The following is a 12,010-nucleotide window of genomic DNA, read 5'->3' on the forward strand; positions in this document are numbered from 1 at the left end:
ACTGTTAATTTTCACTTTTGTTATCCAGGGCAATTCTGCTTTAACTTGAAAAGTAACTCCATTTGTTCTAATGAACAATTTAGTGATTTTTATCACTATCAAAATGTTATATATTGTTTTAAACTACATAAGTGAAACTTAGTAGCCGACGAAGTTATGTTTTCTTTAAAGTGAGAATGCCTTTGGCGACAAAAATAAAGTTAGTATTGTTATTGTTCACATTGTCAATATGATTATTATTATCGGCCAATCGATAAAAAATTGCATTATTAAAATTCAATTTTCATTGATAAAGAATTCTGAGATATAAAATTAAAATAAGAAACAAATAGAAGTTCTAGATTATGGCAACGAATACAGAATCTCTTTGTTTCAGCCACTTTGTTAAAGTTATCGTATACATTACTACATTAGTTTTATATCCATAGGTTATGAAATTTATCCCATTTCGCATTTTTACCATAGTTGTTTTATAAACTTGTAGGTTAAACGGATTTGTTGACCAAACGTCAATTGGCATAAGAAGACCTTATTTGTACAAATGTTGGGTATCCATGGTGATCAGTTAAAATTTTAATTATCAAAACCCGGTTCAATAAATAATAGTCAATTAATTAAGCAAGTTAATTAATAAAATGCAACGGAAAATAAACGAGTGATCAACAATAAACGAAACCCTTCAGGATCCAGTTACATACGAATACGAGCACAGTGATAAAGTTATCTAACTAGTTATGAGAAGATATACCTTGATTAATAACTAATCGATTGAGACACCGAGGTTCAACGAACGCATGCTAGTGAAACGACCTACGAAATGCGTGTAGGCGGCGGCCACTAATGAGAAAGATATATGTTAGTTAATAACTAATCGATTGGGACACTAAGGTTCAATGAACGCATGCTAGTGAAACGAACTACGAAATGCAGGAGGTGGCGGCGGCCGACGGTTGTTGGTGTTTCTGAGAGTTTTGTGCAATCTCGCTCACATCTAATGCAAATCCGTACTCTCCTTTATATAGATCTTGGATATCCATGCATGTGCGACTACTAGCGGACATGCATGCATTAGTTCAACAAGTGTCAAGGCAATGCGTGCATGCGCGACAAGTGTCGAGACAATACTTGCATGTTTGACAAGTGTCGAGGCAATTCGTGCATGTGCGACAAGGATTGAGACAATGCGTGCATGCGCGACAAGTGTCAAGACAATGCGTGTATGCGCGACAAGTGTCGCGGCAATACGCATGCGTGACAAATGGCGATGATGAATTACATGTTTGCACCGGTTCATGTACGTGTCTCACCCGGTCCATGTACCCTTCTCTCATTTAATATCCACAATAAGTTTATTTATTAACAATTTTATTATTAATAACGAGTATTAATAATATAAACCTGTTTACGATCGTAAATGTAACTATGTTCCGTTGTGCACATCGTTCGTAATTATCAGCTAAACTAGTTAAGTGGATTTTAGTTCGTTGCACACGGGGTAACTCTTACGGGTTATAACTCGGTCGTCCGCGTGAATTAATCGGATCGGTACATTTTTCCAACAAAATATTGTGTCAAATGTGTAATTAAACATTAATAATTGTGTTTTATTAAACAATCCGTACATTTTGGGAGCTTTATAAATCTTTAGTTTGATTCGTGTGTATATTGCGGAATGCGGGAATCCGAATATACTTGTCAATAGCTAATGAACTTTTCTTTAAACGAGGGCAACTTTCTAAAAAAATTTAAATGGGTCGCAAAAGAAGTTTGGTTTGGTCTCAACAGCAGTTGCAAAGGTAGTTCAGTCAGGCCCAAAACTGGTAATATCGACTTGGTTATGCAATGGTTATGATCTTATTGGTATTGGGGTGGGTTGGCAGTTTTGGACTAGCAGTAGCAGTTCCTTGGCCCAAAATTCAAGTTTTAGCTTTTGAGTAGTCTCAAATTTATAAAAAGTAAATAAATATTATACGCTCACATATTTAAAAAAAAGTATTAAAATCTATATCTATCTATACTTTCTATAAAAGATGAAATCTCACTGACATAAGAAAAGCTGATGTGTCAGCCAGAGAGGCTGTCCAACAATGTTTTTCTTATGTCATTATTGCATCATAAAGCTTAATTTAAAATACATTTTAAATTCAAATCTCTACCCTTCATTTAAAAGTTAAACCTCTACAATTCATTCAAAATTAAAACCTCTGCTCTTCATTCATAATTCAAACCTCTCTCTTCATAAGAAAAGCAAACCTCTGGCTAAATTTAAAATTCTGGCTCTAAATTCAAAATTCAAAATTCAAACCATATATTCAAACCATATAAATAACATATATGAATCTGGCTCCACATTCAAATTTCAAATCATCTCTCTCATATCCGCAAGCATATCTATCTCTCAAATGCATAGCTCTCATGATTTAGCCGGTTAATCTCCGATTACAATTCTTTGTTAGAACATTTGTTGATTCTGTTTACACATTATCGTTCTAATATCATTGTTCCAGATCGGTTAGCATGTCGCAAATTTTCTGATCCTGTTTTAGTAGTTGTGTCAGAAACTCTTCTGCATTCTTCTGGAAATCTGATGGAGGAGAGTGGAGGACTTCATCTAGCAATGCTATGCTGTTCCAGGTTTTGTTGTAATTATTGTCACTGATTATGCCGACTTTTCTATTTAGTTCTTCATTTGATCTTTTTTCTTTGAGTGACCACATCGAGAATTGTGTTTTAACATTGCTGGTGTCTTACCAGTGGTAGATGCATCTGTTTGCCATCTAGATTTTTGTTGGATTTGCTGATTTTGATTTGTTTTGACAGACAGTGATTTGTAAGACAATTTGTTGATGTTTTGAATCAAACTAATCATCGGTCGTTTATAGTGTTTAAAACGCGTCTATATGGTAAATGAAGAGGTTAATTGTAATTATGATAACTTGTTTTTTTTTCTTTGAAGCTTTAAAATTTGTCATTTGGGTTTCTTGATATTTAATTTTATAGTTTTCCCATAAAAGCTAGGTTTGAAAAGGTTTTTGCATTAAAAGGATGTTGTTTTGAAATATAAATTTATATGTTTATATTAAATCTACACGTTTTGATTGATTACATTATTAAATGTACAATGAGTTTAAATCTAACGTCTTGGGTTGTTAGATATTTCAGTATATAAACCCATTGCCATTTCACCTGTTTTTCATCACGTTTTGCTACGAAGATATCATTCTTTCACATCACTTGATTAATATATAAGTTAAAATGGCTGTTGGGATTGAACCCTATCAGAGGAACAGATAATTAAAGCCAAAACTGGATCAGCTCAGTGGATCCAGAATAAGCAGATGTTATGTTTACAAGTCTCTCCCCTTGAAAGTGGTTTCAACATCTGCTGACCTCCTATCTACTGATCGTACAAACTACTGACCTACAAACTACTGATCAAGTAAAGTCTGATGATAGTCTAAAGCTATGCTGTTCAATCTACTACCTTGAGTCAAGCTCTGCTGATCATGACAAGTACTGCTGGGTTCACATCAGTGGAAGGATGCAGCAGCAGTTTAGATATCTTTATTGTAATGAAATGTAATAACAATAGTTAGTAAAAGCAGAGGTTGTATAGATCAGAGGTTAGAGTTTATTAGGAGGTTAGATGTCACTTTCATGGTGACGTCAGCTTAGATGCTTCAGTGGTTTGTTCGTGCCTATAAATAGAACAGTGCTATGTACTGTTCTATTAGCTCTTCACCATCATCTTCCTGCACGAACAAATTCTGTGAGCTCAGGCTGAGGGGGAGTTTGTTGCATACTTGCAAAATTGTAATCGTTGTTGAAAATAAATTCCGTCATTCGATTCAATGTAAAACTTGTATGTTAAAAGCAATTCTCCTGTTTGATTGTGAAAAGTTTGCTACCATTTTAATTCCGCTACACAACTCATTCATCTTCATCTTATTTCAAACGTAAACACAATCAAAACCAAACTCAGATCCTAACAATTGGTGTCAGAGCTTGGACAGTCAGATTTGATTTAACAATCATTTTGACATAAATAGTTCAGCTCGCAATCGTTGATACTGATAGTTTGTTCGTTTTGTTAAAAACAGAGCAAGGTTTAATCACCATCAAAGTTGATTAATCAGTGCCTGTAAAACAACCAGGATGACGTCACAATCACAAGATGATAAAAATAACATTGGATTTTTGTTTAAACCACCTATGCTTAAACGTAATGAATACAACATCTGGGAGAGAAGGATGGGTCACATCCTTGCTCAATAGAATACTGGATGTTGGAGGTCTGTTGTTTTTGGTCCGCATGTTCCCATGGTGCCAAGTGCTGACGATGCAAAGAAGTTCGTACCAAAACCATCTGAAAATTATACAGAAACTGATTTTCAGAAGTTCGAACTCGATGCCAAAGCATTTAGCATCATTGCATCTGCATTACCCAATGAGATCTATGTTGGGCTGTTACATTGTAAGTGTGCCAAAGATTTATGGGATGCATTAAAGGAACAGTTCGGGGGGACGGAAGAGGTTATTGAAAATAACAGGGAAATTCTGAATCAGCAGTATGAAACATTTTGTCACATAAAGGGTGAATCATTAACCCAACAATTTGAACGTTTTAGCTGTCTCATTAGTGAACTAAGGCTTGTTAAAGTTACTTTTGCTAACTCAACACAAAATAGCAGGTTCCTTAGATCACTACCTAAAATAGGGGTGAGCAAATATAGGTCCGGACCGAAAAGAACCGATAACCGAACCGATATTGTACCTACCCCGACCCGAACCTAGGCATGTCGGTCTCTTGGTCGGTTCTGATTTTCAGGTTGTAATCGGGTCGGGTCGGTTCCGGGTAGGTTTTAGTAGAAAACCCGAACAAGGAATGAGAACCGATTTAACAAAATAGCCAAACCAGATTATTCATTGGGCTTAGGCCCAACACCGAATGAATCAATGAAACATATGCATTACGTAAATTTATATACCTAGTCTTATAACATTGTAACTAACTTATTGTCAAAACCATCTTTTTAAATCATAGCAAGGTTCTGGTATATAAAAGATATGTTGAGCTTGACATTGATGTGACAACCCTCACTAAACCAGGTATCCGTACGACTTAATTAACTATTAATTGTTGCCTAATTACTGTGCTTAACTGAGATTTATGATAAACTGCTACTTGATTTTTGATACTTGTACATATCTGCATCATACTTTGATTTTTCCGTCACTACATTATTTATTTACTGAACATTAGTGACAAACATGATGCACAAAAGCACAGTAGCATTTGAACGGATAACCTATTTGACATGCTGATATAGCCAGCATCAGGTAGACACTGCCTCTAAAGGCCTGAATGAGCCAGAAATATTTTACTACACCCGTAGTGTGTGTAGGGATACAAGGGTTGTATGATTGCGTCTCTAGGAATAAGATATAGAGATTGGATGTGCCTAAAACGTATTCTAAGCACGAAACACGACATTTTTATCAACATACTAGCTTCTAGCTAATTAATAAAGTGCCAAAAACATGAGGAATTATTCCTGACACTTTGCAGAATAAATTGTGTCGCTAAAAATATTATTTACGATGCTTAAAGGATTACTTAAGCACTTTAACAGATTACTATCCAACTAAACAACCGGACTATACCCGGAACATAAAAATATTACCAGAAATATTATTGGTATTTTTCTGAGCCAGTTAGGGTCCCTGATTACCCTAACACCCGCTTTATAACGCATTAAACAACTAACGGGGTTAATCCCTAAAGTTAACCGACTTAACCAAACTAAACTCTAACTGTACGATCAAGATCCAACCGGGTGACCCCACCCCCCTTAGGGCCGGTTTGGTCCCTTTGGAACTAGAGGGTACAAACTTTTATTATTTTATTAGTTTCGTGGATATCTAGACAACTTGAAACCGTTGGACGATGATCTCACTTTTCTCTATAAATACACACACTCTCACACACATAGAACACACACACCACCCAACTCCACTCTCTCTCTTGCTTCCTCTCCCTCTCTCGGCCGTGAACCACCACAACCATCCATCCATTTTTCGGTTCTCGTCTTGCCATTCCAAGTGTACTCAAGTGTTGGGGATCTCGTGTTAGGAGTTGTGAAGCAAGCGGAAGTTGGAGGACCACGTTCATTTGCTTTTATCCACGTCATTTCCGACTAGATTCTTCCCTAGCCCCGAGCTAGAGGTATAACATTTAAAACTTGTTCTTGAACATATCTAAAGTGGTTAAAAGGATTTTTAACGGTTAAAAGTCGGTAACCCACCTTTTGAATCTAAAAAGTCTACTAAAACATGAAAATCGTTGGATAAAAGGTCACGTCTTGTGTAAAAGTCGTAGTATTTGAATATGTTGATTGTAGAGACCCGATCTACGATGTGGTGGCTCTTATCATCGTTTAACCCGACTTTGTTAAGATCCCGAATCTTGACATACACTTGTTTCTTTTGTACAAGGGTTAAAAGGTGAAACTCCACCACACGGGAAACATGAACTTGTGTAAAAGTGTTTTGACATGAAAAATAGTATTTAAAACGAGCCGAATCTACGTATGTACAAGTGGTACATTCGTAGAACCAAGTGTCGAGAAAATCATGTTTTTTATATAAGTTGGATAACATGTTTACAAAGGTGATTTTTATAAACTACAAGTGTATGAACACTTGTGAAACGAAAGATCCGACAAAATAATAATTTTTATAAAAATTGTCGGGAAGTTGTAAAGAGTGAGTTGTTCCAAAAACGGGGTTTTTGCAAGACTAAACTATTTTATACATAGATCCACTAAATATAACGAGATCTACACAATAGTTTTAGAAAAACTACAAGTTCATGTAATGATGTGATTTTACATACTAGTCTACGAGTTAATGTGTTGAAACTAGTTTGAAGTGTTGGAAATGGATTGGTTGATTTAAAGAAATTGTTGAAGTGATTTTGTAAAAGAAAATGATACGCTTGAAAGCGTGGCCACCTCCAGTTACAAGGGAAACTCTGGCGAAATTTTCTAAAAATCTAACACTTAGAATTATTTACAAGTGTTAAACTATTTTGAGATGTTTTCAAACTATATTTCGCCATGACTTTATTTATTAAATAATCGGAGGTGGGATTTTCACAAAAACTAAACGTGATAAATATTTATTCGATAAATATATTTTTCATCACACTGTTTATGATTATTTTGTGAAAATGTATAAATATTATTTTTAGAGTAAAAATAATATTTACTAACTTTGTCGAACCCAAAATAATACAAACGCCTTTACGACAAACATATAAGTTACAATGGTAATTACTATTACCACTTAATCGCCAAAACGTAACTTACGCTTTATACGGAAATATTCATAAATGCGTACCTTGTCGACGTATTATTTTGGAAAGTATTATGTAAAGAGAAAATATATTATTTTTGAGAAAAATAATTATATTTTGGAATGAGAAATAAAATATATTAAGTGAGACTTAATATTATAAACACGCACATGTATTAATTCCCCCATCCTTGGGAAGGAAATTATCTACCAAGTATATACAAGAAACGGTTGTCTAACTGTTTCCCAAAATGTAAACTATGAAGCTAAAGCACGGCCATCCGTCTAATAGAATTAGCACATGTAGGTCGTTGCGCAGCAGTTGGATATTTGGATTACTTGGTATTGTGACGCACTCACTGTGAGTTCATGTCCCCCTTTTCTCTTAACTGTTTTCAGTTTTATAAACTGCGGGGGTGAAATACATGTTACTATGATTATGAATACTTGATACATGGTATGGTTAGCGTAAGGAGGTTTGTTACTCAGATCATGTGAGTGGGTAGGCACAACTTGAGGCCATTAATCCTCGTAGTAGGACCGAGGGACAGGAGCGGTAGATCTATCTGGGTGTAGCGAGCCCAGCCCCAGGTCCAGCATAACGGACCTCGGGGTGACTTAGTGCCCGACGCATAATATCGCTAGGTTTGAGTCATCCCTACTTGCACTTCACACATATCAATGGCCTTGCAAACCATTGGTGATCTCTTTTTCCTTATTTGCTACATACCAGGTTTTTGAAAAGATAAAGGTTTATATACTCACTATTCGCATGAACTCGCTCAACATTATTGTTGATTTTTCAACTTACATGTATTTCAGGAAACTAACGATCTGGCGCGGTATGGCTTGTTTTCCGCTGCATAAGTCACCAGGGTCATCCAGGGTTCGGGGAATGTGGCTCTTTCCTGGACAAGTCACAGTCCTTGAATCATGTTTATGTTATGTTTGTGGTTGTAAGGATTAGACAAGTTTATGGTTGTTGGGTGTTAACCCGTTAAGACAATGTTTTACTATTTTATTTTTAATGGATGATCTTGCATATTTTTAATTCATATAGCTTGTTATGATTAAGCTATGGTATTAAGAAGTCACACCAAATTAACCACGCTTCCGCAAAGCCAGGGTGTGACAGCTTGGTATCAGAACTCTGATCATAGCGAACTAGGATTCCTTCTCGAGTCTAGACTATGATCACTAGGGCTCTCACGAAAACATTTTTACTGCATACCACTTAAGTCCAGATCCAAAACCTTTTTATAAACAAATGTTGAGCATATTTTATTTATTTTTAGGCTCAGTCTGGGAGGCTGAGGCTCGGTCTGGGAGACTGAGGCTCGGTCTGGGAGGCCGAGGCTCGATCTAATGGATCGAGGTAGTTGGCTAGTGGGACTAGGGAGTCAGTCTGGGAGGCTGGGAGAATTTGCTAGTGGGACTAGGGAGTCAGTCTGGGAGGCTGGGAAAATTTGCTAGTGGGACTAGGGAGTCAGTCTGGGAGGCTGGGAGAATTGGCTAGTGGGACTAGGAAGTCAGTCTGGGAGGCTGGGAAAGTTGGCTAGTGGGACTAGGAAGGACAGTCTGGGAGGCTGGGAGGCTAGTGGGACTAGGAGGATTATATGATTATTATTTGATAACTTATGTGATTACCTGATTATTTGTGCATACTTGTGATTGTGTTACAGACACATGGATACATCAGGCACCGGAGACTCAGATACCACTGGACCTCTACCCATAGTGTCGGATGACATTGTGTCATCGGAGCATGAGGTGCATACCTCAGGCTACACGAGCACGGATGATGATGACTTCCAGCCGTTCGCTCTACCCGACGGCATTGATGAGCATGCTGATGACTCCTTGCCCTTCGCTTTACCCGAGGGTGCCTATGAGCCTATTGATGGCGATCCTGCTGAGTATCTTCCCCTTGTTGTGATTCCAGCTCCGATTCCTCTTGCTTCTTATCCAGCACACGAGCTATTACTAGACGCCGAGGCTGACGGCGACATTGATCTCTACGAGGACGAGCCTTTTGAGGACGAGGATCCTGATGCAGCCCCTTTACCCGCTGGCGGTCTCTTGAGGATTGCTGATGCCCCAGCTGGAGACTCGCCCGTCCACTCACCAGTCCCAAACTCTTTTGAGTCTGTGGCTTCTGCTCCGTCTCACGAGGTGAGTATTCAGCATTTTGTTCATGACTCGGACCCTGATCAGGCATCTTCTGCCGCCCCCATTCCGAGCTTTGTGTTTGAGCACGACGATATTGAGGATTCCGATCCCGTTTTTCCTCCAGGATTTGATCCTGACCGCGACATTGAGTATATTCCTTTGGACCAGCATATGGAGGACCCTGTTGATCCCGTCGATCCTATCGATCCCTTTGATCCAGAGTTTGATTTTGACATGGCTTTTGACGACCCGGAGCCTGCCGTAGCCCCAGAGCAGGCAGCTGCTTTCGATCCTGTGCATGAGCATGACTTGGTACATGCTGACATTCCTGTCGAGCCCGTTTTGGCTGACCCGCCAGTTGGCGATCTTCCTATTGATGATGTCCCTTTGCTAGTTGCTGATCATGCTGTTGATCCTTTTGTTGACCCACCTTTGATTGCTGACGTCCCTGTTGACCATCATATTGATCATGTTGATCCTGTCATTGCTCCTTTTGATCCTGTACCCATTGAGCCTGAGCACGCTCTATTTGCAAAGCATATGGATCCACCTGATGAGGAGGCTCAGCACGGTTGGATACCGGCTGACGAGGATGTTCCACCGCTTCCACCACACCACACTGAGGCACATCATACTGATTTCTCATTTCAGATCCCACCGTTTGTACCTCCAGCAGGGCCTGGAGAGGGCTCTTCAGCCCACCCCTTTGGGCACATACCGATGCCTATGCCTTTCGTACCTCAGATGACACCTGTTCCATCTTCTGTTCATGTAGCACCATTCGATCCCACCAGCATGCCACTACTTTGGTCGTCTTCCTCACCGATGCCACCTACTGATCCATATCATCCATTCCATATGGGACATACCATTGAGGACGTCTTGATGTCCTTTGTCCATCAGCATGATTCCCATACACAGCGACTCCAGGAGCTCGAGAGAGCTCAGCTATCTTTTGGTCCATATCTTGGTCAGACATCTTCATCTTTTCAGCCTTTTCGATCATTACCTCCTGACTATGCTGCCCGACTTACGACTATGGAGCAGCAGATTGCATCTGTTATTCGCACTCAGCAGGCGATGGAGGAGGATTGGCTTCATTTACGCCGCTTACTTTACGCTCACTTTCCCCCTCCTCCACCCCCATCCGCATAGAGCTCATTGGTGCCATAGTGGTAGGCGATGGTGAGACGACCGCGATTGTGACTGCACAGCCTTTTGGAGACCATCTGACGATACTGATTTTTGTTGATATTTGTTGATGTACTGGATGTATGTGACACTGATGTGATATTGTTTTTGACAGGGGTGATGTAGCCTCTATTTGATTGTGATTGTATGATACAGTGACGTACTGATACCCTTACCACATTATGGTCTCGATATATATAACAATCGCCGTATTCTCACCATATCTGATTCACTTGATTGCTTATTTATGTTTTGTGACATGGGATGTTGGGACATGGGATGTTGTATGTATGATATTTGCAACATGGGATGTTGGGACATGGGATGTTGTATGTATGATATTTGCAACATGGGATGTTGGGACATGGGATGTTGTAGGTATGATATTTGTGACATGGGATGTTGGGACATCGGATGTTGTGTGTAATGTATTGATAACATGAGATGTTATATATTATTATTACTATATACGTATGTTTATTATGGCCTAATCGACGTACGCATCTTTAGAAGATGGCACCAAGACGACAACCTCAGCCGATGCCCACTACTCCTGAAGAACTACAGCAAGTTATTGCTGCCGCCATTGCTCAATATGCTGCCTCGCAAGGAGGACCAAGCGGAAGTAGCTCGAACATCAACGGCAACCAAAATCCTCCTCATGGTAACCCTAAGTCATTAAGACATACCATGGCCTAAATGGATTCCTTTAGCAGATGCTAATGCCGTTCCTATGATGTAATGTATGTGCAGGGTGCACCTACAAACAATTCTTGGACTGTAAGCCCATAAACTTCGACGGCACAGGTGGTGCTGTTGCTTTCGTCCGCTGGGCAGAGAAGACCGAGTCCGTACTTCGCATGAGCAAGTGCGCTGTGGATCAGCAAGTCACTTACATCTCAGGGCTATTTGTGGATGGAGCCCTATCCTGGTGGAATCTACAGGTCCAGACCCTTGGCGAAGCCGCAGCTTACGCACTGACCTGGACTGAGTTGAAAGAGCTTATGCGCAAGAAGTACTGTTCTCGTGCTGAAATCCAGAGATTAGAGACCGAATTCTGGCACCTAAAGATGGAAGGTTCCAAGATAGCTGAGTATGTCCAGAGGTTCCACGATTTGTCGCACGTGGTACCCTACATGGTTACACCAGAGTTCAAGAGGATTGAACGCTTCATCTGGGGATTGGCTCCTCAGATAATCAGCATGGTGACTTCTTCCAAACCTGCAACCATCACTGAAGCCATTGATTTGAGTGTGGCTCTCACCGAAGAGGCGATTCGGTTGAACAAGTTTGA

The sequence above is a fragment of the Helianthus annuus genome, chromosome 17, assembly GCF_002127325.2.
Source record: "Helianthus annuus cultivar XRQ/B chromosome 17, HanXRQr2.0-SUNRISE, whole genome shotgun sequence".
Lineage (NCBI taxonomy): Eukaryota > Viridiplantae > Streptophyta > Magnoliopsida > Asterales > Asteraceae > Helianthus > Helianthus annuus.